Genomic DNA, 6,000 nt, shown 5'->3' with positions numbered 1-6,000 from the left:
CTAACTTCTACAAATTCACCTTGCCGAGAAGGCCCTGCCCTGTTTAAATCTCGCCAGTTCTGATGCAATTCAAGTCTGTCGTTACGATCATATCGTCTGTCGTCATGTCGGTAGATTCCATAGTTTCTTTCTTGTCGGTCACGTGGTGGAGAATTTCTCCCTGAATCGTAACTGCGCGGTGGACCGTTGCGTCTGAAGTTATTCTGTCTCCCTTGATAATAATTGTTTTGGTTCCCATATTGTCTGTTTCTCTGATTGTCTCTGTGATAGTCATTACTGCGGAGAGGTGATCTTTCCCTGTAATTATTACTACTTTGCCAACGGTTGTCATACGGGTGGTGTCTGTTTTGGTCACGATTTACGTTGTAAGAATAGCCTTGTCGTGTATTATATCTGTCATCGCGGAATTGTGACAGATGTGACCTGTAATTGTTGTGCTCCTGTTTTCGCGTTCCGCGATTGTCAGTGTCAATTTCCAGTTCTTGTAACAGTCCCTGAAAAGCTTCAATGTCGTCTTTGCAACGTCCTGCCAAAATAATATGTCGTAAATGTTCAGGTAATTTGATTAAGCAAATGCGAATGAGTTATGAGGGGCTGTATGGGTTTGACAGGTACTGATTCTTATGCAACATGTCTTCAAAATATTTCACAAGACTGGAAAATTCAGATTGTTCGAAATGTTTCATCATTATGATGCCATGTTTTACTCGGTCTTGTGTGGCTTGAGAACAATATGCTGAGAGGAAGGCATGGTAAAATTCTCCTTCACTGTGGCAATCGTGAATGACCGATCGCATTCTTACAGCTGGTTCATTATCTAAGTAGCCACATATAAATTGTAATCTGTGCTCTAATGACCAGTTAGGAGGAAAACAATGAGAGAATTGATGGAGCCATGCTTGTGGATGAATGTCGTTCTCAGAATTCTTAAATGTTTTGAATTTACGTGTAGTAATGAACAGCTTATAGTCAAAATCATCGTGTCGGCGAGTAGCATATCGGTCATTGTTACGTCGTGTCGGCGGTTCCATCTCAAAATTCGGTGCACCTTGCCAATTTCTTGCATAATTTCCGAAGTACCCCGTGTTATTATTTTGTGGCTGTTCCGTATTTCTATGTCTCTCTTCCCGTATTGGAGCGTGAGTGTCCTCTGAAATACGTAATTCTTGTATTACCTGTGTCAGCTGATCTTGTACTTCCCGGATTTCTCTTTGGTGTTGCATATTAATTTGATTCTGATTTTGTTTGAATTTCCTAATTTGTTCGCACTCTTCTGTGTCATTAAAGACTATCGGTTTTGTGTCATTCAGATTATCATCTACCTTCGTAGATAAGTTAGTGGACTGATCTGAAAGTTCGGCTACTTTATCCGATAGTGAAATTATTTCCTCTGTGTTTTTCTGAACCAAGTTTCAGAGTGTCCATTTGTGTTGAAATCGTATCTACTGTGTCCTTTAAGTTTTCCTGAGTTTTGCAAGTTGCATAACCGTATTGGTAGATGCAACTGAGTCAATTTTAGCTTGCAAGGTCTCATGATTTTCATGAACAATAATTTGCAGTTCTTTTATGGCTGCTTCGTGATTCTGTAATGCATTTTCATGCCGCGAAAAAATAGGTTGAAAATGCTCACAAATTTGTGTTTTTACGTCATTACAGGCTTTTTGACATTTCGATTCAATGTTATGTAACTCAGTAGTTAAATCTTCACGTGTTTGTTCAAGAGTTTGTTCCAATGAGTCTAACTTTTGATGCTGTTGCTGTGTTTGTCTCTGATTTTGTTCCATCGTGTCTAACTGTTGCTGTGTTTGTCTCTGGTGTTGTTCCATTGTGACTAACTTTTGAAGATTTTGTTCCATTGTGTATAACTTTTGAAGATTTTGTTCCATTGTGTCTAACTGTTGCTGTGTTTGTCTCTGATTTTGTTTCATTTGCTGCATTAATTGCAATAATAATGTATTAGTGTCTGGAATCTGTTCCTCTATGCTTTTCGGCAGTGCATTTGCACCGGCAACATTTACATTTTGACGAGCAGAAAATGTGTCTTGACTTCTCTGAGAAAACGGTGAGGACCCAAAACCTGAGTCTACAGTATTTGCAATATTGTGTTCTGTCATTTCGGATTCCTGAGGCGAGCTGTTGCCGACCGATCGATCGATAATGCTTCCTTGTTCACTACTTGTTTCACTGTCTACACCATTATTTGTCGCCCGCTCCATTTCCCTATGCACAATTACCAAATTACTACTTTGAATGTCTGTTAAATCATTACACAGTGGTGCTGATAAGGTACGCTCGTCGTCACTATTATTTCTCAGTTTACTTTGGAGCCTAGTGTTACGTTTTTTACATGCCATTATTGTCACAATATTTCACACGATAACACAGAAAAGCTCAATTTGAAGAGCAAAAATAAGAGAACACATTAACATAGCACTGAAAATAATATCTAGTTAATTGCAGCTGCGAAATACTTGGTGCAAATCTACATGCATGCCACAACTGTTTTACTGTACAACAATGAAAGACTGCAACTACAAAGGAGATTTTCTCTACAATTACGCGCTTGCAATAAACAAAAGCTACACTAATTACACAAACTACAAGAAAAAATCAGAAGATTCCAGTGAGGTATCCTCGGCTAAGGGTCGACATATGAAACGTCCCCTTGGAAAAATTGTACATGACTGTGCTTAAACTGACACACAATATTTTTAGCGCAACGCAATCTGACTTTCAAAAATCCCTACAAAAGAATGGCCCTGAATAACATTAACCTATACCTTTCACAAATCACTTACCTCACAAAAATCTTCGTTACTCAAGCTACAGCAATACAGCGAGCGCCACTACTGCCAGCTAAATAAAAGATTCAAACTACGGAAGGCACTAACTACTGATAGGCATAGTTAGCAAATGAAAGAGTTTAATAGAGAACAAACAATGTATTTACCTTAATAGTCATAATATATATAGCAGTTCATGACATCCAGTCTTACAAATTTCAAAACTCCGCCATCTCTCTCCCCACATCCACCACTGCTGGCGGCTCACCTCCAACTGCGCAACGCTACGCGCTGTTCACATCCAGCTGCCACTGCCCAACACTACAATGGCAGACAACAATGCAAACTAGCCACAGACTGCACACAGCACAGCCAGTGATTTTCCTACAGAGCGCTACGTAACGTTGCCAATAAGAAAACATAAACAGCCTACTTACAGCACTATAGGTTGAGGAAGAAGAATCGAGGCTAAAAGTGAAAGGCAAACACCTACAGACAAGAACTGAGACGGATATGGCCTGGGTACTGATGCATTGCAGCAATATTGCTGGCAACAGTATTGCGGCCACAGATTGTCGTAAAATAAGGCCTTCGGCTCTCCTACCTGCCGAGCGGCGATTCTACCTGCCGGTCGGAGATCGAATGGAGAGATTAGAGGACCTTTCCTCTGTCTGTTCTGGCTGCAAATTTCACTGGGTGCGAATTTCGGTACACCAGAAAGCCACCACAGGTGACTCATAGCTAGGAATCAGGTCGTCCAGCTACCTGCCTACAGAGATTCCAAGTACGAACGTGGGAGTAACTGACCCTTTCACAGTACCCTTCTTGTGGGCATTTAAAGTTGCCGGGTTCGAGTCTGCCCAAAAATGAGTGGAGCTCTCATATACTCTCTCTGACAAATTGGGGAGAGGTGGCTTGAAGTGCATCAACAGTGATTAACTGTTCAGATATACAGGGTGTTTCAAAAATGACCGGTATATTTGAAACGGCAATAAAAACTAAACGAGCAGCGATAGAAATACACCGTTTGTTGCAATATGCTTGGGACAACAGTACATTTTCAGGCGGACAAACTTTCGAAATTACAGTAGTTACAATTTTCAACAACAGATGGCGCTGCAAGTGATGTGAAAGATATAGAAGACAACGCAGTCTGTGGGTGCGCCATTCTGTACGTCGTCTTTCTGCTGTAAGCGTGTGCTGTTCACAACGTGCAAGTGTGCTGTGGACAACATGGTTTATTCCTTAGAACAGAGGATTTTTCTGGTGTTGGAATTCCACCGCCTAGAACACAGTGTTGTTGCAACAAGACGAAGTTTTCAACGGAGGTTTAATGTAACCAAAGGACCGAAAAGCGATACAATAAAGGATCTGTTTGAAAAATTTCAACGGACTGGGAACGTGACGGATGAACGTGCTGGAAAGGTAGTGCGACCGCGTACGGCAACCACAGAGGGCAACGCGCAGCTAGTGCAGCAGGTGATCCAACAGCGGCCTCGGGTTTCCGTTCGCCGTGTTGCAGCTGCGGTCCAAATGACGCCAACGTCCACGTATCGTCTCATGCGCCAGAGTTTACACCTCTATCCATACAAAATTCAAACGCGGCAACCCCTCAGCGCCGCTACCATTGCTGCACGAGAGACATTCGCTAACGATATAGTGCACAGGATTGATGACGGCGATATGCATGTGGGCAGCATTTGGTTTACTGACGAAGCTTATTTTTACCTGGACGGCTTCTTCAATAAACAGAACTGGCGCATATGGGGAACCGAAAAGCCCCATGTTGCAGTCCCATCGTCCCTGCATCCTCAAAAAGTACTGGTCTGGGCCGCCATTTCTTCCAAAGGAATCATTGGCCCATTTTTCAGATCCGAAACGATTACTGCATCACGCTATCTGGACATTCTTCGTGAATTTGTGGCGGTACAAACTGCCTTAGATGACACTGCGAACACCTCGTGGTTTATGCAAGATGGTGCCCGGCCACATCGCACGGCCGACGTCTTTAATTTCCTGAATGAATATTTCGATGATCGTGTGATTGCTTTGGGCTATCCGAAACATACAGGAGGCGGCGTGGATTGGCCTCCCTATTCGCCAGACATGAACCCCTGTGACTTCTTTCTGTGGGGACACTTGAAAGACCAGGTGTACCGCCAGAATCCAGAAACAATTGAACAGCTGAAGCAGTACATCTCATCTGCATGTGAAGCCATTCCGCCAGACACGTTGTCAAAGGTTTCGGGTAATTTCATTCAGAGACTACGCCATATTATTGCTACGCATGGTGAATATGTGGAAAATATCGCACTATAGAGTTTCCCAGACCGCAGCGCCATCTGTTGTTGACAATTGTAACTACTGTAATTTCGAAAGTTTGTCTGCCTGAAAATGTACTGTTGTCCCAAGCATATTGCAACAAACGGTGTATTTCTATCGCTGCTCGTTTAGTTTTTATTACCGTTTCAAATATACCGGTCATTTTTGAAACACCCTGTATGAGCTGCCAGCGGCAGATTCGAGAGTGTTGTCATATCGTTTAAGTAAATACTACAAATCTCACAAAGACAATATTTCCAAAGAACTAAATTGCAAATATTTTGTCACTCACAATTTTTATCATGTTCAATGCCCTATGTCCTTTCTCACAATTCAGCAAATATAAATGCTCTTTCTTCCTGCAGCAGTGAACATCCATTTGCTCTTTTCTTACTGACATATTTGCATATCTTTCTGCTACATTTGTGCCGGCTCTTCAGTCAGGAACCGCGCTGCTGCTACAGTCGCTGGTTCGAATCATGCCTCGGTCATGGATGTGTGTGATGTCCTTAGGTTAGTTAGGTTTAAGTAGTTCTAAGTCTAGAGGACTGATGACCTCAGATGTTAAGTCCCATAGGGCTTAGAGCCATTTGAACCATATTTGTTACTTTTGTTCCTTGGTTACCAGCAGTGCTACTCGCAATCTGAACCTAATTTTTTTCGATATTGAGCTGTGTACTTACCGTGTGACTAGTTTATCCTCCCACGAGTCTACACTCATTCCCTGGGTTTTCTTACTTCATGACGTTTTCTGTTAAGCTGCATTGGAGCTCCACAGATCTAATCATCTGGCTATGCGCAAGGACATATTGATTGTGATGAACTTTTCGTCTTCTACTTCCGCGTTGATCAATTTGGTTGAAATTGGTCGTAACGTCAGAACACTGCGATAGCT

Source organism: Schistocerca nitens, chromosome 1, assembly GCF_023898315.1.
Source record: "Schistocerca nitens isolate TAMUIC-IGC-003100 chromosome 1, iqSchNite1.1, whole genome shotgun sequence".
Lineage (NCBI taxonomy): Eukaryota > Metazoa > Arthropoda > Insecta > Orthoptera > Acrididae > Schistocerca > Schistocerca nitens.
The sequence above is the reverse complement of the archived record's forward strand: the minus strand, read 5'-3'. Positions refer to the sequence as shown.